Below are 24,195 nucleotides of genomic sequence, written 5' to 3' on the forward strand. Positions count from 1 at the left end.
TGTGAGGAAGTACAAGTGACCAGAAATGGAAGGCCACATGATTTTGCATATTTCACGCCGAGTGGCTTGTTTGACATGCCTGCTCAGATTTCAGACAGAGGCTGAAAAGAGGAGCTGCAGCAATGGACAGTAGGACAGGGATGTGTTTTCTAAACATTAGATCACAGGCCTTATCGTAAACCTTTCTTAATAATAACACGTCAAAAATATTAACCTGAATATGAGCATAACGTGTTGTAATATGAACTCAAACAGGACAAAGCAGCTATGCAGCAGCGGAGAAGGAGACAAGTATATATTTTTAATTCCTGATGTACTGATGTGCTTGTCACGGTACTGCAAAATGACTTACTGTTTTACAGATAATGTAATTTAAACAAAAGTATATATTCTTACTTTCTTTCTTTTGTTTGTCTGAACTCATTCTGCTTACCACCGATGTTTGAAGTTTATTTGAAGCCAATTTAAGAACTATAAGGTCTGATGTTCATGTCTGTATCAGTTCTCTCCGTGCAGCCTTCACTGCTGCTCGGTTTCATTAAGATTTCCCAGCAGATGTCTCTTCTCTCTCACTCCCCGCTTCCTGAATCTTTTCCCCTCCATTTTCAAAGTTGCAGTCATCGGCTGCCACTGACACTGACTTAAGTGGCATCAATGTGGGCAATTTATCAGACCTGTAAACAGACTTTGATGAATGATGATGACTTCATCCTCATCTAACCTTATTATGAATTTGAAATAAAAAAAGTAGCTAAACAATGAAAAGGGTTTCTTTCATTCTCGTAGGTTAAGATCTCAGACAGATTTGGACATAAAGGGAGTTTTCCCACCTGAAAGTACAAACTTAGGTTTATGTCTTTGTTCATTGTTTACATTTGATCAAGTTAGTTTTGGTTTCACATTGCAATTTAGGGAGCAGACTGAATATTCTCTTATGACATTCGTACATCCCGTCATCATCACTTATGTGGGCTGCGTATTCATATATTATCATGGTATTAATACCATCAACACCAACTTCAGACAGAGTACTTGACATTATATCGTTAGAGGAAAAGACTGCAAGCAATCCTGAGAGCATGCATGGGCAACTCTGCTTCTGCTTCTTTCCCTTCTTCTATTATTGCCGTCTCAACTTCCTTTAATTAGTAAGTTTTCACATTGCTAACAAACTGAAGCATGGTTTAATTTGATGCAGACCAAGACCACTACTTTTGGTTTAGACTAAACTGAAAAGTTTGAAGGTTTGTGTGAAAGTGCCTTTAGTGTAGTAAGTGTTCCATAAAAACATTGTATTGTCTGTGATTTCCTGTGTTGCACCTGTGTGTTTGTCAGATAGTGGGGAAGGACACTGAGAACAACAGAAAGCTGAATGTCCCATCAATAAACAATGACATAAACAGATTGCGGCAGCTGTCATTTAAGAGTGTGCGTCTTTGTCTTTATCCTACTCTACTTCAACAAAGGTCAAACAGGTCTAATGACGCACTCCTTCAGGGAGTCGGGCTCCGCACGCAGCAGGGAGAGTCTTTCTAGAATTCTGAAATGAAGGTCAGTTTTCTGGGCCGCCGTTTCCCACAGTGACCATGCTGCCTAGGGAAGAGGAGAAGGAGGATGCAACGCAACACGACCGCTGCACGGTTACGCAAGACCAGAGAAAGTGCAACAACAGCATGGATCCCTGGTTCAGAGGAGGGAAAGTGCCGACAGTATACAAAAAACAAAGGCCAGAGAGGGAGAGAGAGAGGGAAAAGAGAGGGAACGAGAGGAGGAGGGGGTAATTCAATCACATCAGTGTCCTCATTCACAGGACAGAGAGAGCCAGAGTTATGAACAACTAATGAAATAAGCAGAAGCTGAGTCAGATATCTGTCCCTGTCTTACGCTCATGAAAACAACAGAGGTGAGGCAAGGAGAGGCATGAAGGTGTGGGCAGAGAAGACACCAGGAACAAAGCTGGACACATGAGAACAGAGCTTCAGCTCAGCACAGCACGGCAACGCCTCCATTCCTGCAGGTCAAAAGGTTGTGGGTGAAAGACCAGAGAAGAATTCCCCCGTGCAACTTCCCAGGCACCCTAATCCCTCGAAGCTGAGGCGTGCATGCATGATATCACACACACACACACAAACACACACATACACACACACACACACACACACACACACACACACACACACACACACACACACACACACACACACACACACACACACACACACACACACACTCAGACACACACACACACACACACACACACACACACACACACACACACACACACACACACACACATGTCCATACCTCCCGATCAACCACTCTCCATAATAATTTCGCTCAAGGTTTCTGATTTATCCCTAGTCCGAGGGCTCTCTCCTCTGAAAACTGATGTTTACAAAACAAACTACTTACTATTCCGATCAATGTTTATGTGATAATGATCTACTGCCAAGACCTGGTCAACCCACTTACCCCATGATCAGCGAATAACAGAGGACTACTGGCCATAATATACAATATAATATGACAGATGTATATTCCAACAATGTTATCAACACAAATATCAATTTTGGAAAACTGTCCAAGAGCCTTGATTAACTTTAATGCTAATGTTTTTTGAGTTATATGTATAACACTATGACACATGACATGTTAAAACAAATACGGTGGTTATGGCTTTCGGTAGCTGAAACTACCAGCCACACTGTCGATTCAGAAGATTTTAAAGTTTTCAGTTCCATAAAACACTTTATTCTTCTAGTACATTAGTTGAGTTCAGTTTGGTGTTTAAAGTAAGAAATTAACAACCTTCTTGTCATGGTCCCTGCAACCGACATCTTCCTGGCAACCAGTGCCTGAGCTGTAACATCACATCAACCTGTGTAGACCAGGCTGGCTAATTGGACTGTACTATCCTACTGCAGACAGAGGGGTGTTCGCAGATGCTCGCACTTTGTACTGGCCAGCAGGGTATAAGTTCTTGCAGTAATCACCCAGAGGAGCATCTTTGATGTTACTCTATAAGTTATTGGTTATTAAGTGGATCTATGTTCAGACTGTAGAGCGGTATGTTCAGTTATGTGCAGTTACCATTTCTCATCATTTTGCTTAGTTTTGTTACCCTTCTTAATTTGTTGTAAATACTGGGTCGGTGAATAACGCTCTGTCCACACGAGTGCCGACATTTAGTTAAATTAACCTGTTCCTCTGAGTTTTGCGATTCAAGTTATTCAGCTTTCCAAAGTACAGATTTTTAAAAAAACGAAATGTTTTGTGTATTCGTGTGGACATGTAAAACTGAGTGTTTGGAAAACGATGACCTCACGGTTTACTTCACACATGCCCATTGTTGCTTTGTGTAATGACCATGCGCGAGAAACAAAAACACAACATTGGTGGCTATATACTGCTTTCATTTGGATGGCATAGTTCCTCTCCGGTATTTGACCGTATTTGATTATTTTATTTTTTTACTAAAATGGAGGGGAAAATATCCATTCACAAAAAATATCTGCAGTAGTGTAAACGAAACATAAAACCTCTACTTTTCTGCCTCCTCCAGCTCTCCAAGTTTAACATGTATCCCTCTGATCTTTGTCAAATCTGTTGTTCTATATACAGCTTCTCAGTCAGGCTTCTTTCATCGTTCTGAGAATATGGAATTTACTACCTGGGTAATCTTTTACAGTTATCAATGCATATTCTCACATAAAGGGTTATATCCTCCTGACTGTTAGAACCTTTTAACAAAGTTAAACAGCAATAATTTCACCACACCTCACCTGACATTCTACAGTTTGTGATAATAACAGTTCTTCCGGTCTGATCTCTCATGGTGGCATTTATACAGCTGTGTTACTGTAGCTGTGATCTCTCCTTTCTAATATATTCTACGTCGTCTCATTCCCATAGCTTTCTTGTTGGCGCAGTGACATTTAACCTGCAATGATCTTGGGCTTTTGGGAAATTATGTTAATTAGAGTCATCTACGTAAGAGCCAGTTAAGAAGCTGCAGTGGGAACAGTGTGTGAACACAACACTGACATATTAAGTAGCTATAGAAAAACTTACAAGCCAACAGTGACCTATTTACACACCCAGCGGGTAATAAGCAGCATTAGAGTTTATTTGGGGTTGTGTTTTTGGCGACCTGGTGAAAATAGGTCTACTCTTAACTCTCTTCAAACTCCAAGGTCCAGACCCAATATGTCGTCTACACACACCGGCCATGATGCTTGAAACACTGACTTTACTGAATTATTGCCAAAATACTAAAACCTTCAGCTTATCGCCTTACTTTATACTTTTTTTGACGTCCATTTACACACATATGGTTCAACTTGGACTTGAGAAAATTCATCCAGTAGAATAAAAAAATGTCAAGGTTTAATAATAAACGTGATGACTTGGCATTGATAAAGAAGATATCTAGGATGATAGTGAAATCAAAACGTTTAAGGCTGCTTCATTTTTTGCCATGGATTAAATTAGACACCCTCATATCCACAAGTTCAATCTCCTCATCACCATCATCTGGACAGAGGCTTTTTTTTCCCATAGACTGCATCTCCCCTTTGCACATAATATTAAATGACACTGTGCATGGAAATTGTAATTCAACTCTTCAGTTGCATCTCACTCTGCTATAGATTGGATCAACCCTGCTGTGATTCCATCTCTCCTCCATTCATATGCCAGCGTGCGATATCTTGGCAATAACATACAAATTATTCCTTTTAATGAAAGACATAACTTTCAACTCATTCTCATCGTCATCCCCCCTGATGTTCACAACAATCCATTCATCCCGTGTAAATTGCCTGTGATGTTACCACCACATTGTGACAGCCTGGCTATGACAGAGATGAAGGATTCACCTCCCAGCAGAAGCAGAGGGCACACACCGGTCACGTCAACAGGATAGGTGCTGCCCAAATGACTGAGATCTAATGAGACGTGATCATCACACTCACATTCCTTGTCTAAGACACATCATGGCAGAGATTGACTCAGGAAATAGTTGCCGCTCCCAGCTACTTACATGCTCCCTGTAGGTGTGTGTCGTTTTTTGATTTCCCTGTTGAAATAGCGATGGTTACGTAGGCCAGCTGTCCCTTCACTGAACAGACAAACTGGGTCCGGAGAGACCACAGACTGTGAGTCATCCTCCAACCTTTGGAGATAATGAAAAAAAACTTTCCCATAGGTCCCTCAAGTTATGTGAGGTGTGACAAAGTACAGCTGATGTCTGGCTCAGATGGCAAACCTCCGTGTGTGTGTGTGGGAAGCTGGTACTCGGCCTGTCCAATCGACACTGATAACCACAGAATATCTAGTGAATATGTCAGTTCTGATGCCACCTTTCTGATGTGTGTTTGTGGATGTGTGCATATGTGTGTGTGTGTGTGTGTGTGTGTGTGTGTGTGTGTGCCCGGTTGCCACTGTAGTAAAGAGCAGCAAGTCTCTGTCAATCCATCTGCTTTAGGTATTTTGCATTTAAAGCAAGAGTTCAAACACCAAAAATACGATTTTATAGAAAAGGGGGTGGATGAAAATATATGTGTGGAGCAAAGAGGAGAGGTATCTTCCTCAGATTAATACATCACGTTCCCATCAAACGTTTCCGAGAGAACATTCATAAGTGGAACCTTATGCCAGGAGACTTGAAAAGATCAAATACTGCTTTAAAATAGTCATTTTAAGGTTTGTATGAGGCTCTGGAAGAAAGACAGCAACGTATCTAATAATTGGGTGGAGGAAGGTGTGTGTGACGTGACGCCGGTGTGGTCGAAGCACAGAAATCACCTCACAGCTGAAGGGGTTTGGGCTTGTTTTAGATCTTGGTTTTATTTTACAGTTAGACACACGCTGGTCCTCTCCTACTGACTGTAATGCATTGTCGCCTCAAATTTTCTTTGGAGACAACACCCTAGAAAATGTGTTAACAGTCATGCTGCATTTGGACCAAAACTTTACCAGTGACTTCAAAATGTTTCCAAAAATGTTCCTGAGAAATCACCAGTTTTATTCGAGGTAACCGGACGTTTCAATTTGGTCGCTTCTTAATTGCGTTATTTCCCTACTATAACTTCCGGGGCAAACAACATATGTTGAATACAAAATAAACACATCGCAGTCTACTTTTAAATGTATATTCTTCCAATTCTGTGCCATTTCAAAAACAGAAGATGATGAAGATGAAGATTCAAAAATTGTTTCACCAGATTGCATATCGACCAGTAGTCCATAATATTCCATAATACATTATGATGCAATATCAGAGCAAATGAAAAGGATAGCTAGTGATTAAAAATGCATGACTGTACCATAAGCACTGTAGGCTATTTTTCTCTACTGGCTACGGTGATTTATCTATATTTTATAGCGTGCGTGAGGATGTTTGCAGACGTGGCGCAGTGAGTTTATTATTACATGATTATACACACAGCATGGTGCGCAATCACTCTACGTTATGACACACACACACACACACACACACACAGCCACACACACACACACACACACACACCTAGAGGGAGAGAGAGAGAGAGAGAGAGAGAGAGAGAGAGAGAGAGAGAGAGAGAGAGAGAGAGAGAGAGAGAGAGAGAGAGAGAGAGAGAGAGGACATGAGGAGGTAGAGCTGGGAGGAGGAGGGCTGTGCGCAATGCCGGTGCCAATAGGCGCAGCGCTCTCTAATTAAACCCCTACCACGTAATCCCAGCGTCACCATCCCCCCATTTAAATCTACTCCACCAGCGCACGCTCCTTCAAACACATTGTCCTCCGCTGCTGTCCCGTCCCGGCACCCGTAGGAAGAGAAGCAGCTGCAGCAGTAGCCCGAACCAGGTCCGCGCCGCGGCACCATCACTGCTGCCTCTCGCCTGCACAGTAACATGGTCTGCAGGGTTCGGCTGCTGTAGCCAAGGGCCACTTCACTCAGTCACTCAGCCGGTGTGTGTATCTGTGGGTGTGTGTGTGTGTGTAGATGTGTGTGAGAGTGCAGTAAAGGAGCACACACACAGCAGCAACACCAGACGGAGACACATCATCCAGCAGCGCGATCCTCCCCGAGCTCCAGGAGGAGACCGCATCCCTGCATCTGTTCCCCGGCCGTCCCGCACGCCAGCCCCGCTGCACCGGAGGAGAAGGGCTTCTACCCCTCCATCATTCCGAGCTGCACCGACACCACCTCGGCTCCATCGGGTAAGGAAGGGGGGGGGGGGGGTTCAACATCCATGCACACTGCAGAGGTTCAGTAAAGTGTTTGCTTTATCTCTGGGAACGATTTCAGGCTCATGGAAGAGCGACGCGATCGGGTTTGTTTACGCGGGGAAACGGTGCGATTTTTCCCGCTGTGTGTTGACAATACACCGCCGCGCAGCCCGGGAACGTGTGAGCTGAAAATGAGCCTGGTGTTTTGATGTGTTTTAAGATCTCATCGCTGAGCGTTTCATCCGGACAACTCAGGGAAATTCAAGGCAGAAAGAAGCTGTTTAAGCGCAGCCAATGGGACGGCAGCCTGCACTACAGGCCCTGCCATTTTTTATGAATGATCCCTACGCGGGACGAGGATGGATGGAGCGATGGTGTCAGAAGAAGTCAGTGCATCCAGGTCTCCTCCTCAGTGTTTCAGCCACGGGGGGCATTCAGCTCCCACCTGGCCGGAGGAGGGAGGGAGGAAGAAAAAGATGGAGGTAGAAAAAGAAAGGCTACATCCTCTTTTTTCTTAACGATAATAATAGTAATCAAATAATCCTGAGGAAGAAGCTAGGTACTTTAATGAAATACTCAACAACTTTTTGTCATATTGTGACATTAAAAACTGGTGACTGAGCTTATTGGATTTTATAAAATTTCTTTTACCAGCTAGTTTATAAAGATATAATTCAAATCCATTAGTTAACATATCTTTTATTTTTGCTTTCCCCCGTTATCGTACACTAAAATTGACCCAGAGAATTGTAGGTCTACTATAATATCGGTTTTATTGACCCGTAATGTTAAATTCTTTTCTCTGTTAGTGAGTCCCAGGTTGGTGCTCTGTAATTGGTTGGTAACAGCCTTCCTAACAAGTTTACAATACAGCTTGTGGTCTGCTCAGTTGGCCCACACCCTCTTCCAGCTGTTATCTTTCCCGCAGCTCATGGATCACGGAAAACCAGTGATTTCTCATTTCATTCCACACAGACAGAGCTGAGCCTCTCTTGTCGATCGACAGTAGCGATAGGGGCGACATAATTAAAACCAGAAGCAGGGCCCTTGAAGGGTCTACAACATGCCATCTTTAATTATCTTCTGACATTATGTGGGTATTTGAGACCTCTGCTCTTCTCTTTCCTCTATGACAAGCAACGCGCTCGTTAATGCCGGATTCAAGCCCCCCCGACGCACCACGTGTGGCCGATTCGATACATTTGCCTCCGCATCTTCTTTCCGAAATGCCAACCATCTGTTGTGCTCCTTAGTATAATCCAGTATAATCCTTTCAGATTTAACTGGTTTCTGTCAGGGATGACATTTGGCTCCAAGAAAAAGTGAAACATGCCCGCCGGAGTTACCTGTTGTCCGCTGGTGGATATTGAAAGGAATCACATGAGCGGCAGTTCTAGGGTCGGAGGGCACGTGGTCATTCTGTACTCGTCATTTATGGCGGGTAATGATGAAAAGAGCGACGAGGGAGATGATGAGGTGGCCAGCTGGGTCTGACCTCAGGTTAATGGGAATGCGGTGCACGGTGGAGGCGGAGTCCGAACAAATTGATCTTCATTGGGGGATCGTGTCCCAAGGAAACCTCCTCAAAGCGCAGAAATGCTGCTGATGTTTTGGTGCTTAGCCTGCATGTGCTAATGCTAGTGTCATGGTTGCATAAGAAGATAAGATGTGTTCTGGAGCACTACTCTCTCTCAGTCAGTCAGACTCATAAACACATTGCCTGCACCGTAGATTCACACAGTCATAACTTGTCCGCAGAGCTTTTAACCCTGTGGCGTTAAGCACCTTGCAAATGGTGTCATAGTCCAGGTGTGTGTCAGTGTGGCGAGTGATTTGCGGTGCAGAAAAAGAGAGAGAGAGAGCTGGAAGTGGTTTCGTTATCATCTCTTCTTCTCTTCAGTGGCTATTTCATGTATTTCTCCTCTATGTGCAATATCCCTCTGCTCTGTACCACAGGCTCTCATGGGAACAATCCAGTGTTGCTCATATATGACCTTTCTCTCATATGACGCGACTACAAATCCTTGACAAGATGCCCCAACCGTCAGTACAGCAGGTACATAGCCTGAAAGTCACTATGAATTATGGTTTCAACTTTGCCATGTGAATGTAGGTCAGTGGTGGATCATGGGATACGCACACTGCAGCTGTTCCTTCCTTCCAGAGGAACAAGTGAAATCTTTCATTAGTTCTGATGCCTGGAAACCTTGCCGCAGAAGCTTGGTCCCGCTGATGTTGAAGCGTGGTGTTTTCACTCCGTCAAGCAGCTTGATGGATGTGGGAGGCCTGTGGTATTCTCTCAGCGGACAACTCAAATTGTTTTCTGGAGAAAACAGCATTAAAAGAGAAAAAAGACGCTCAGTGTAAAACGTCTCTGTGGTCTGGTGGTCCAACGCAGGGATGGGAAGCAAATGGTGCTTTTTATGCTTTACAAGAGTTATGTCTTGTCTTCAGCACTTAACTGTTGTTAATAGCAAATACTGAGTGGCCCATTTTCCCATTAATCATTATCGTCATGATAATGAAGATAATGATTGCTATTAGCGCTTGATTAACTCAATATGAGAATCTCCTCACCAGAAAAAGAGACAGTATTGCTTGCATGCTCAATGGTAACAAACAATAGTTGTCATTTTGATTTTACAGAACTCTTTGTACTAAATCTGAGTGATGAAGGGACTGTAAAACTGTGTCTGACATTGATAGCTGACAATGTGGGTCACATCTCCTCTACTCTGGCTCACTATACAGCTTCCGTGAACAGTTCTTTGTGCATTTCATGTTAAAATAAGCAGCAATTAAAGTCGAAGATAAACAACAGAGAGAAAAAATTGTTCATCACTTTAAGTTACTGTGTATAGTAAGATTGTGTGGGTGTGTTGCTTCAAAAAAGCTTTAAGACATGCTGACTCAAACATTTAGCTCATATTAGGACAAAGACTTGATACATTACCTTGCTCCCACTTCAAGCTACAAATGCAACAACAAAAACAGAAATACAAATACTCTTAACGGCTTTTAATAGAAATAACCTCAACCAAGTTGCCTAAACTTGTATTTGATATAGGTACCAGAGAAAAAGTCTAATTGGCTGTTTTGGAAGGTTTTGGAAGGTTATTTAGGTATATGGACATTTTGCACTCCGACCAGATCAGGATGTGAACCTGTATTCTTGGCATGAAGTAACGTATTAGCAAAATGCCCTCACTTAATTGGTATACAAATGTTTTTTATATATTATATTTGGGCAGTCTGACCTGAAAAAGCATTGAAGGGACACTCAACACAAAGTTTTGACACAGAAGGAACGTTTTATACAGAATTGTTACATACAGAAGCAGAGATAACCCTACTCTTACTGCCCAGCAAAAAACTGGATCCTACAATTCCCATAATGCAATTCTATAGCATCTTTTATGAGTTCCATCTAAATGACCACATCTATCAGACCCCACAAACACTGGTTTACTGTAAATGAAGTCTCAAGCATGAGCCAAAATAACCCTGATGACATCACTATGACATTATCAGGGTTGTTTCTCAATCGTGCCATGCCAGAACCACAGAGAAAAGAATGTATGTACAGTATCTCATCCTCATGATCAGCAAACTGAACTTTATGTGTAAAATCAATCGTGTGCCGCTGTAATGGGCTAAAGCAGCCATGCTTAATTTTACCCAGGGGGCAATGCAGAAGAAAGAAATTAACATAGCTCTTTGTAAACTGTTGACCATGCATGTTTATCACAAAACCAGTGAGGATGAGACTAGACTCAAAGAGCTAGAATATTTTGAAGAGTTATGTTTTCTAGTAAGCCTTCTCTCTATGAGGCCATGTTTTCACATGTTGGGGGGTGGGATGGGAGGGACCTGGCCTGCAGGGGTTGACACGAGGTCCGTGTTTCCCATGAACGCTGTCCGCCCTATAATCTGCCCTGATCCTACTGGGGAGGGGTGTCTCCTGCCCATCAGACATGCAGTCTGATAATGCCGATGATAAGGCTGAGAGAGCAGCTACTCCACTGGAGGCGGACAGCTGGAAGCAAAGCACAGCGCGAGAAACCCAAAATCTTTTACTGATCGATAGACCTGATGCTTGACTTAGGAAAAAGCTCCGTCAGCGATGACAATAAGGTTGATCCTTCTCAGAGAATCATTACAAATTAACATGAGAATAGCGGTTGGTATAATTGGACTGGGGTAGCCTGCTTTTTAAATCAGTATGAATCACATGTAGAGTTTAAGCAACATGATTGTTTAAATCCCGGGTGGGAGGGAGGTCTAGCTGTCTCCAGTGAATCCAATCAGGAGGCACTATTAATTTGACAGAACTGGTATGTGTTTCCTACTGTTGTCTTCTTATAAAAACATCAAAACAAATCAAGCAGGAGAAATAACGCACCACAAACTGGTGGGTTAAAACAAGAGAAAAAAAGGATAAAATAAATCACAGAATATACAATAAGTAACAAAGTAGCATATGAACAGAGTTATTCCTTAATAAATGATATTAATTGTGCTAGTTCACCTCGTGTCTTCTCTTCTCCCTTCTTCTCCTTTAGCCATTAGGAGGCTGAAAGGGCAGCCAATTACTCCCTGAGCTAGGCATGTGGTTCCACTAATGAAGTCAGGGGGGAAAAAAGCCAGTGCGGTGTATGTGTGAGTGTGCTTTTAAGTAAAACAATGGCCAACAGCTCTCAACTGATAAGGCAAGGTGGAGAACACACACCCGCTGCACACTTTGCCAATACCTCTGTTTAGATCATATCTCAAAGCAGCCTCTTCCTCTTTTCATCTATCTGTGTTCCTCCTCTGCCATCCAGTGGTGTCCTGTCAAGACAGCGCTCGACTAGTTAAAGCTCAAAATAGACATCCATTAGAACAATAAGGAAGGGGACATGGTATCTGTCCTTACGTCTCACAACAGCGCCTAGTCCCATGAAGGATCTTGACGTTTTCTGTTTTGTGTCAATCTGGTAATTTAGCACCCTCTTATGTCTCGAGCAGTTTAAACTCTCTGGAAGCTATTGCTTGACCACCAGCTCTTGTATTCATTGTCATTTTCATAGGCCTGGCCATGCCCTACTGACACAGGCTTGGGCGGCCGAAGATTGTTTTTAGACGTTTGCACATGAGCATTTTGAATAATCCTTGGATCGTCACAAGTTCAATTTGTAAGGCTTACTTTTACTACACAGTCAATGTTAGCATCAACAGCCATTGACTTAGTTTATCTAGTGTAAATGTACAAGGTTCAGCATCATGTTTAATTCCCTTATTCATCAAGAGCTATCTCCAGCAGTGGAAGGCAGTGCCAGTGCTAATTCTTGTTTTGCTTCTATTTCTATCATTGCTTTGTTTCTACTAAAGTTAGCATGCTAACCAGCTAAGACGCCGGTACCTGTTTTCTTGTACACAACAAATCAACCATGCCCAAAGCTCCTGGCATGCAACCATCACCACCTTCTCCCAGCATTAAACCAAACTCTGCAGCAGAGAATAGTGTTTGACTTGGACCACAATTTTCTGTCCAAACCTAACCGAGCCAGAAAGAAAACTAACCCAGCCTGACAGGAATATTCTGTATTTGTGTTTGATACCAACCTAGCCCAATATTTTCCCCGATTACAGGCAACTGTAGTGAGGTCCTGACCGCTCACAAAGGCCTTGGGTTGGGTATCCAGAGGAAAAGTACATATGGCAGCTTCTTTGAGTGGCCTGCCAAAGCCACAAGAGATGTTGTCAAGCTGTCATCAAGTCAGCTTACTTCATTCAGAAATCCGTTATATGTGATGAAACGTGATATTGCATGTATTATTATAGTACATATGCACACCGATGTGTTTGGAAGGTGCACATTGTGCATTAGAGACTTAGAGAAGCAGCCCATTGTTACACAGGTTGGGGGTAGTTGGTTGTAAAAGTCTGCTCTTCCACTTTTCATTGACATATTTTTCTCTGCATCTCTCCCCCTCAACCATTTCCTGTTGTTGCTCCTCAAGTAGCCTTTCATCTTATTCCGGTACATGTTTCAGTTCATCTTGCTTCTCCCGGTCCATTTTAAAAGGCTCTCTGAGAAAATGAGGGAGTAGTTTAATTGGTCCCTTTACTCTAGAAAGCTGTAGAGTCGATATAACCAAAATATTTTCTGTTCTTGCGACTCTCCCCTGAGTCTGGGCTACTCAAGCGTCTCGATTTAGATAACTCTCTCACCCCTGAGCAGAATGTGAGGAATTTAATGGAAGAATAACCACCAGCTGTGTCTCCACGTCAGCCACATGAATATAAACAGAGTAGTGGATATTGTGCCTGTATCTTATATTAAAATGGAGCTGTATTGTCACAATGAGCGGAGTGGGATAAAATGTTCCGGGTGAAAAATGTAAACCTGTTTCTTTCTGTGACAGCATCAATTAGGCTCAGCGATTCTACCCTCCGCCCCCCGCCAGCCTCTCGCAGGCCTCTCTGGGCAATAACAGCGGTCCAATCAGAAATAGAAAAATCGATCTGGCGCCGGCTGGCTTGGGTGCATTTACAAGCAGCTGTAATGACTGCAGACTCATTTCTCCGATTGCTGGTGCAATCACGCAGCAACCTTTCTCAGTGGAGCTGTGAGCAGAGAGAGCACCAATATTCTGTGACGTCTGTATAGTGAACAGGGTTCCGCATGATACTCATCTAATGTCGGCTGCTAATTTCGAGCAGGACTCACTTTGATAGCAGTTCCTCAAGGACAAGCTACTCTCGCAATATAATAAAAACGGTACGTAGAGGTACAATGATGAGTTTTCTTCTAAACAAACTTTTTCATAAGGCTCATTTATGCTTACTTAGATGTAGAAGGATACAAACACTGATGGAGCCTTCTGTCCGTACTCTGCATTCATTTTGTCCGTATTTGTAAACGTCTTCTGAAAGCTACATTTTTTGACGATAGACTAAAAGAGTTGGTATGAAAGTATTTGCATCAGGTTACTTGACCCAGGCACAGGGACAAACAGCAGCTTTGAGAAACTCTTGACTCCGTGGCGCCCTTTAGTGCGTGCATTTCTTAACAATGATGCCAATGAAAAGGATGCATGAATGTATGTGGGCAGTTATACCGTTTGACAAAGGAGTATCTCTATTCGTATGTAAGGAAGCACAAATTATCTTAAAACTAAAAGTGTGATAAAATCAAACAGTAGGAAACCCTTTTAAGTTCTTTGAGAGGTTTTGCATATTTGATAGTCAGCTGTTATACATTTACAAATACACTGTGAATTGCTTTGTTTTTAGCATATTCCCATATGAGTGTTTCAACACATAAAATAGGTTATCAGTAGATCGCATCTACAGAATGAGGGTTATTTGAAATCAATAAGGTTAGCTTTGCTGTATTCTCAACGGAGAATATTCTCTCTTTCTTGATTTGTTTGTCTCTTTCTTCTTACCTTTTCTCCACTCCTTTCTTCTTTCCTCCTTTATCTGGTTCATCTGTAAACAACCACACACATAGGACTCACAGCTCCACCACAGAGAGTCACAGCTTGCACAGCAGCAAGGCACTCTGATCACTCAGTGACAGCCTGGTACGCCGCAAGGCAGTGGCTGTCCCTGCTTCCATTTAAGCCTATATCTACTCCTCTATGATGTACTAAAAGTACATCCACCATCCGGGCTGTTTACCGCTGACAGGCAACCTGCTTATCTCAGGCTGTGAGAAACATGGGGGGGGGAAGGAGTTCGGGTGCTTGAGTTGAATGCAAGATTCTGAGACCTGAAAACATTGAAACAATCTCTACGAAGTCGAGGTTGTTCCACATCTGGAAGGGTTATTAAACTGAAATTATTTCAAAAATGAAAGACAACAGCATGGTCAATAAAAAAGATCAAGGAATACATCATTACAATTATATTTCCTGCATATCAGATCAAATTTGTCTTTAAAGAATTAAAAATGTCAAAAAATATAGATCCAGCCCTGTTCAACTGAGTAGCGTAATTGTTGATTACAATAAAGTATTCTTAGTCATTTAACCATTGTTAAAGATACTATAGGACCATGGTCGTCTGATTCTTGAAAGTATTAAGTAGATAGAATAAATGTCCCTGAATTGTTTACTGTTGAGGGCTGCAATAAAATGTAGTAGATCTGACAAAGTAATTTACTGCAGCATGGTCACAACAGCATTTCCTGGACAACAACGTCAGTGCATTTCTTTGGAATCACAGTGACCAAAGTTCAACTCAGATTTACCAGATAGACCAACTTACAAATAGCCTTGACAGCGGTGACCTTTGAGGGACCAGAGTCCTGGCGAGTCTTAAACGGAGGATGCGACCATAATAGCTATGTTAAAACATCCAATTGCATATAGCTGTTCTGACAGAGTATAAAAGGCTCCACAGAGAAGAAGTGAGAAGCAGTAGATTGTGACATGCAGTGGAAATATGTTCCCTTGACCTGAACTGATCCAGATGAGAGCACGTGTAGTCACTCTGCAGCTCGGCTATCTGGTGGGAACAGAGCTGGTTCTGCAAGTTACATTTACGTAAATTTATCAAAATTGAGATTTTAGCTACTAGTGGCACTTTTGTGTGTATCCTTTTGTTGTTTGCATGCCATAAATGCGCAAAAGGGAGTAAATACATTTGATAGTCAGACAGACAGACAGGTGCCACCTTGGACTCTCATAAAATGGGATTGATTGGATAATCTATAACGAAAAAATAGTAACCACCCTAAGACAAATGCAACTAACAGTGATGCAACCCACCATAACCAGCAGCAGGCAAACCTAAGAAAGAATCTATACAAAATTAAAGGAAAAGAAAAGGGCTTCTCATCGCGAAATACAAGGGCATAATGAGTGCTTTTAAAAATATTAATTAAAAAAGGGCTTCGCAAATGTTTCATAAGGAAAGAACTGAATTAAGTGTTAAACCAAAAAGATGCCTACCAGAATAAAGCAATTAAAAAAACTAAACCACAGACACAATTCACACAATTATGCTGATGTTCCAATAGAACAAAATGTTGAATTCGCTTCTTAGATCAGATACAACAAATAATATTTTCAAAATATATAATTGGGATTTTGGGACAATGTTGCTATATATTATTTTGTTAAATGTGCTGTTTAAGTACATCATCAGCCCACAGTTAAAGAAATACAACACTTAACTGAATGACATTTTATAATGGAAGGTCATCAAATAATTATATTCTTGAGATTTGCATTGTTTTATACATATTTTTCAAGGATCCCTCTAGAGCTCTAATGTTAACAAGTTAATTATGCAGTACACTACTAAAATAAGAAACAGCGGGTTTCCATCATGGTGTGATCGAATTTCTTATCACCTAGATGTAGTTAAGAATCACACTTCCAGCACTTACCACTTACAGCTCTGCAGTAAAAATGAGAAACCGGACAAGCTGCTAACCAGCAAAGATGTGATTCTTTGTTTGGTATCAGCAGCCTCATGTGTGAACTACACAGCCGCGTCTGCCGGAGACAAGAAGGGAGGATGTAGAGCAGGAGCATAAGTGCGTCTATAGGCAAGACAAGGGGTTGTGTGGATATATAATCTTTTGGAGTGAGCCCAGGGCGAGCCTTGCATGCCAGTGTGCCCAGGAGCTGCGTGGTGGGATATCTCCATCACGCAGCTCGCGGGCTACTGCTTGTGATCAAGGTTTTGAAGGAGAAATTCTTTCCGAGTTGGCTTTTTGCTTTACTGCCAAAAGTCAGGGTGAGCTGTTTTTTTATAGCTTCTTTCTTTCTTTCCTTTTGTTACCAGTGTGGGAAGTGAGAAAGCGAGAAAGGTATGATATGGGGAGATGGTATGTCACAGTTTTCCCGTCACCCCGATTACCCCTCTGTGAAGCTTGAGATATAAGTTGTTTCCCAAGCTTTCTACATGCCCCTTCATATAAAACACAGCATGACTCTGCCTGATTTGGAAAATCTAAAGACATTTTTTCCATATGCCTGAGCTGCTGACCAAACATTGTTCCAGTCCGGCTGTTAAAATACCTTCACAGTGTCTGATATTTCCCTTCAAAAACAGACTGGATTGAACATTGCAAAGCCTCAGTCATCAGCTCTGCAAGATCAAATCTTCCTGGGACAGACAGAAGTCGCTCAAAATAAGGCACAAGGCTGCGTAAGAGTTAGATTATGGTTGTGAGAACCCAAAGTAGAGAGTAAATCCCCTTTATGTAAGTATATTAGTGAGCAATGTCCTTTGCCTTATATTAAAGTGATGACTTTTAAGTAAGAGCTCCCAGGCCTCCTCCCCACTCGTTTTTTTAACCACGCACATCACTTCTGCTGGAGGGACAAACATCGGAGCTCCAATCAGCGTAATCACCAAGTGTTACACACCAAAGGGATTGGCAGATCTTCTCGGGACAACTTTTGGATTATGCAAAGACAACAGGATTTTATGTACAGAGTGCAAAAGAGCAGCACAAGATATGCACAGATCCAAAAACCCTCTGCTGCATGAGGATGTAGGCATATGGCGAACACACACCCACAGTTCACCGACACATATGTGATCCATAAACATGAATGCTGCCAAGATGTAGTTATTTTTATAGAGTCATTCAAAACATTTGCTCTGTGAATCACATTTTCGAAGGATGTGTGATCAGCGTGTGTTGGATGTGAGGCGGGACGTCGGCCAATAAAGAGTAAATGGGGGATGGGAAGGAAGGGGGGTGGGATCGACAGCTGCCCGTGCCACATTTTTCACCGTGGGTGATTAGACAATGTCATACAGTACAGAGGATGCCCGGGGGAGATATGTGATAGGTGAAAAGAGAGGCGCACAAGATACGGAGAATTGAGGGTGTCGGAAAAAGTGAGAGCTACGAGTGCATCAGCAAGCAGCTGGAAAAGACTGATGCTCCTGCCTCTCCTGTCTGCCTTTAACCCCCCACCTCTCCTCAGACACACTCAATCAGAGCTCTCTCTTTTGTTCTTCTCATACAAAGCCTCACTCTCTTGCCCTCCAGAATGTTCTTTTCATTTCTCACCTGGATCCTTGTCCTTGCTGACACTCTCCGGGGTCCTGCTCGCTTTAAAAAAAACCCTGATAATTGTTCTGCGTCAGTTCATTAAATCCAAAGCTTTGGCAAAGTTCCTGCAAGTACTAAAAGTCACTGTAAAATACTGCAAAATCCACTTATGCCGGCTACATTTTGGGGTACAATGAGAAGGATGGATGATAACTGATGAGATATAATTTTGTGATGAAATATAAGACCAAAGTCACCTGTGTGGCTCTTCCAGCTTGGAAGGAGGAGACACTTACTCCACTATCTGGATGTCTTCTCCGTGTAGGACACTAACTTTATGTTCAGTGTATGATTTGTGTCAATAAGTCAATAATCATTACTTTTGTTTTTTGATAGATTGAGGTCAAGGTTACTTATCATCACACCATTTAACAAACTCAGGACCATGATCAGACTGAGCCCTGAAGGGGAGATAAGAGGACGGTGTCATCAGAAAAGTTCATAAGAAACCTGCTCTCCTGAGAAGTCCTGCAGCTGTCAGTGTCCATGATAAATAAAAGGACTGACAGTGACAACACAACCCTGAGGTGACCAGTGTTTGACATTTGTCCATTCACAAAAACCTGCTGGACCCTCTCAGTGAGAAAGTGTAAAGTCAGCATTTGAAGCTGGCCATGGATATTAACATAAGAGGAAAGTATCTCTATCAGGTTGTGAGGCTGCATTATGTTAAGAGTTAAAGAAAAATCAGCAAATAAAAGTCTCTGCCTTTTTTTAAAACTACTTACTTCTCATGTTAGAAAAATCCTTGACCTGAATAAGCAAATTAGTGTCCCCAGCAACAAAAGACGTAAGTTGATGCTGGGAGAATAATTACCATCTCCCTCTCAAGGAGTGTGTGTCTCTATATTGTGTGTTTTTGTAACTGCGTGCAGATAGGTGCAAGTGAGTCATGCACGTGACTGTGAGTGTGTCTTTGTGTCTCTCGCTGTGCTATTGCAGTGTGATGCTCTGGGACACGAGCTAAAATACACTTCCGTGCTTCGAAAGCCCTTCACCCTGGAGGCCGCTCCCAGTAAGGGATGTCCCTTATTTTAGAGCCCTTAGAGACATCAAAAACCAGCACTGTAACCCCTTATGCGCTCAGTGAATGTGGGACAATTCACTTCCCGGGCAACGTGATACTGTCGGCAGGTTGAAAGAAGAGAGGTTTCATTCAGTGTCCTGTTTAACTTGGCCTTACAATTTCCTGTTCCCCGAGGCTATGGCTAAATCAAACTGCCAGCTTTTCAAACTGTCTGCTCACATTTAAAAAACAAGCTTTCTCTTCCAGTGTATAAGGGTTTGTGCTTCCATCTACCTTTTGAACAATAGCTTTGTAATTAATGGGTATGAAGCTAGAGTGCCAATGTATATCCGGTGCCCTCGGCCTCCATTATTCCTTCCGTCTCCTCCAAGCAGCCAGGCAGCTGAACAGGGACACAGCACCTGCGCTTGTGACTCCAAGCACAGCACGATGCATGTGAACCCGTTTTGGGGTAGGTTAGTAACCAGGATAGAGGCCAGAGGGCCTGGTTCTGATAGTCCTTCTGCCAGTTTGCTGTGGCCAAAGCAGGACAGAAAGATCCAGGGCAACTGTACCAGGGGAGCACAGCCGAGCCCACGGCATTTAGCACAGATCAAGGGCTGCTGAGAAACGACAAACTGATATTGGAGAAGGTTTGAGGGAGAAGGCAGACGGACGAAGGAGGGAGACAAAGAAAAAGGAGAGGCTAGATGAGAGTAGGGAAGACGGGCATTGTATGTCAGCAGATCGATTGCAGCTAAGGATAGAACTATATCAGGATTCTCCTTCACCTCAGCGTCAGAAATAGCTGCACTTGTGAACCCTCTGGGGATCTGTGGACACAATAGACCTGTTTAGGGGTCAAATTCACAATGTCACCATGACTGTGACAATATCAATAATAACTTCAATGTGAATCTTGCAATTTTATTCTGGTCTCGGAATAGACGTCACACATTGACTTTCATGCGAAACCGCTGTAGAGGTGAATAGGGTATTTGTGAAGCGCAAGAGCCCTGCCGGGCCCCCTACGTGCTATCGTAACCCTTCTTACGTCCTTACGTGCGTCGGCCAATTTTTCTAACTAGACGGCAAAGCCCCGCAAGCGTCACCCGCCCGCAAGGGCTGTGATTGGTCTGGTAACTACATCATTTCCGGAGTCGCATTTCCGGTTCATGCCCGGAAACCACGGAAGATTTAGAAGAACGAATATGGACCAAATAGAAGAGCACTTGGCAGAAGAGATCCGACACTATGTCCACTAGTATAACCCGTCACTGACCGGCGGATTTTTCCGCCAGAAAAAGGCTCTGAGGAGCCGCCGTGGCGATGTAAAAAAAATCGCTCTTCTTCGTGCCACACACGAAGAACAGCCGACTTCGACAAAAAACATTACTCCGCCTAGTGTTCTGGCGGGGAATTGCATGGCAACACGCGCAACGGTTGGAAAACCATGAATGACAACGAGTCCTGCGTTACAACTGCGTGCTTGCGGGCCCCTGACAACGCAGAAGCATGCTCCGGCCTTAAAACGTAGCTTGCCTCTAAAGAGTTGTTGATTTTGTGTAAACTTAAATACAGAATGTATCACTTAAAATTATCCATCAAAACTATTCTCACCTTGGTATGCACTTTATTTTATGTAGGACTCCAATACTAAAAGCATACTGGATCCTTAAATTGTCCAAGCTAATGAAAGAATCTATAGTTCTTTGGATGTAGCTCCCATCACTGACGAGTGTAGCTTTAACATACAGTATTTTACTTGACTTGTAAAAAGTTCCCTGGAGGTCAGCAACATCCCCAGTCGGTCATAGATAGGTGGTTGCTGAGCTAATCCTTAGTTCATCCTAAGATTACCTTGATAGCTGGACTGTGGCTGCTATATGTTAGCATGGACTGAAGACTGAAGACATTATGAATTTCTTCCATGTGGAAAAACAATGCATCCAAGGTTTTATCTTTTCAGTGGTAATGGCAAAGATTATAAAAGGTTTAGGAAGTTGTTTGACTGTAACATTAGTCCAAGTTTTAATTGAGTGTTGATACCGTTAAAGCTTCCGTGACAATGTGTGAGAATATCTTTGTAGACACAGCAGTACAGATGTCTTCAATTGCATCTAAAAATATCGACGTGCTGCTGATGACGCTGAACTTAGCGCATGAAATGTGACTAGCTCAGCTGCTGAGGTCAAGTTGTCTCAGAGAGGAAGACGAGCTAACTTGTGGCTCTGTCTCTCCCCGTGGGAGCCAGGCTGCTGCTGATATAATAGGCTGTCCGTGTGGAGGGCCACGATTCGGCCTGTCAGCAGCTGAGCCTCCTGTCTTCAGCTGACTCTGTGCAGCAGACACTATGGATTTTCATATATTATTATCCTCAGGCCCCGTTACAAGAATTACACTCTTGCTAAAGGTCATAGTGCTGCACGGAGATGATACTATGATGAAATCTGACAGGAGGAAGAGAAAAAGTGGTTTTAATAACCCATCAGCGTTCCCTTTTTCTGTTTAATCTTTTTCTTACTGGCTCTCATCTTTTTTCTCTCTTCTTTTCCTTTTGTCAGTCCTCCAACTTTGACTAAATCCAACTTAACCAACAAATGCTTCCCACCCTCTCTTTGTCTCGCATACGGCAAACAAAGCAAACGTCACAGCTCACCTCTCTTTGATGCACCGACTGTGCAGAACCCGACTCGGCGTCTCCTCGAACCCGGCCTTTCCCACACAAACACATTGTGCGCCACAGCCGCAACGCTAGCTGCAGCACCCTCCTCCGCCGTGAACGCAGAGACAGATGCAGCGCTGACCTGAGCCGTATGTCTACTGAACACAAGCTTTTCTCAAAGCCACAGCTCTGAGTGTGTAGCACTTAAGCATCTGCTTGATTTTCCGCCTACGCTAAACATGTTTACTGCAACTTATAATAGAGGCTGCATCTTAGCCATCAACCGAAATCAAAAACACTAGAAGGCTTGAGTAGCTGCCCACACTGCTCACCTTGCTCTTTATTAATTTGCATGCATTATATCTCTTGCGTAAACACAGGGAGATAACTTGTTGTGTCCAGAGTAAAGGGGTTTTGGAATGGTTTAGTTACATCAAAGTCTTGGATGCATTTTGCTTTTAAATTTGACAACTGACATTCATAACCGAGGTCATGTGCATTTGCTATAATAACATTTAATTGTCCAGTATAAGGTAGCATTTATATGCAATAAGTGAGAACATTGGAGCACTGATTAATAACTGTGTGCTGGCTACACATACAGCATGAGCTACCCTGTGTAAATATTTCATAAGGAAATACTGTGAGGAGGATGTCCACTAGTCCCTCATCATGAAGTATATTATATAAATGTTCTCTTTCCTAGCTTGCCTATATTTCTACCCTGCAAAGGAAAGTGCAAAAAATATATATGTCTGCCTTCTTATGCCAAGATATTCATGCATTTGTGAATATTTGACTTTCTTTTTCCTTCCTGTTGAAGAATAGCCGGAGCAGAGTTTTTGTCGGAGAACAGCATTAAAAGAAGAAAGTTGTGTGCTTCTGGTGATTGTAAAGTGGTGACACAGTGCTTCTTAAGACGTGATCCGAGTCTTAAGATGTCTCTATGCCTCCTTTTGGGCAAATCTGCCAAAAAAGCCATTATCACAAATTACCTTTTTCCTCACGTAGCTGTATGTGGGAATATATGTATCTGCTTTACTTAAAGGCCCTGAAACAGTCCAAGATTTCCTTGCAGGGAACTAACGTGTTTTTTCTTGCTTGGGACCTTAGTAATGGAGATGGTGGTGGTGCTCACGCTGCTTGAAGTTCACAATCACATAATGGAGATTGTTACTCCTGGATGGAAGGCATTATTTATTGTGTGTGTGTGACCCAGACGGAAATAGCATTGCCCTCCAATGGACATATCAGAAATGAGGTCAGCCTCTTTCCAGATGGAGGTGTAAGTTCATAGAAAGATGCCTACTGCTGTTGCTCTGCAGAGCGAGAAAGAATTGTGTGTTAAAGTTCTATTCAATCCATTTGTATGTCTATAGTGTTTCATTCATCATTCTGTTAAAAAGTTATGTAACATTTAACAGCCTCTTTGAATTAATGATTGGAAATGCAGTCAAAAGGTGGTGTAAGTTGAAGCTCACCCAGTCATGCCAAGTGAATTTGTTCAGCAAAATGTCTAGCCGGTGGGTGGAGGTGGTGAAAACAACATTAATGCCACTAGTTTCACTTTAACTCCACATAACAAATTCAGATCAGATTTTCAATTTGGGCATTAGTAGTAGGCTGCTTAGGTCAGGACTTGATTAAACTTAATCCCAACTTGGAGACTTGGACTCACTTGGTTTGTTAGTTTTTTGTAATACAGGACTCGACTCTTTAGTGCTAACTCGAGACTTGAGTCAGACTCGAGCATTATTTACATTTCATTGCTTGTATTATTTATTATAGATATTTCTAGCAAATCTACATTATACTTTTTTCTTGTGATTACACATCACGGAAATGTGTGAGTATGCACATGAAAAAAGGTCAAATATGATAACTTTTTGTTGTTTGGTTCCTAAGATAAGTAAACTGATTATGTTTGGATTTTAGATGGCAGATAAGACAAGACATTGGATGACTTCAGTTTGGACTATTTTGTTTTGAGGTTGTGACGGGTATATCTTATTTTAGATACATAGATCATTAAATAAAGATGTTCAGCCCATATCTTCTGTAACTTGTTGAGTACAGTTGAGTGAGTACACTGCTAAAAAGTTGGGTTCTGATATTCAGTGGGTTCATGAGAGGAGAAGGAATATTCAGGGGGAACAGGAAAGAGTAAATGCTTTCACAGGTCGTTGAATTTGATTATATTAATCTCTGGACTAAGCTTTTTTTTTCATTACTAGGTATTTCACG

The sequence above is a fragment of the Limanda limanda genome, chromosome 19, assembly GCF_963576545.1.
Source record: "Limanda limanda chromosome 19, fLimLim1.1, whole genome shotgun sequence".
Lineage (NCBI taxonomy): Eukaryota > Metazoa > Chordata > Actinopteri > Pleuronectiformes > Pleuronectidae > Limanda > Limanda limanda.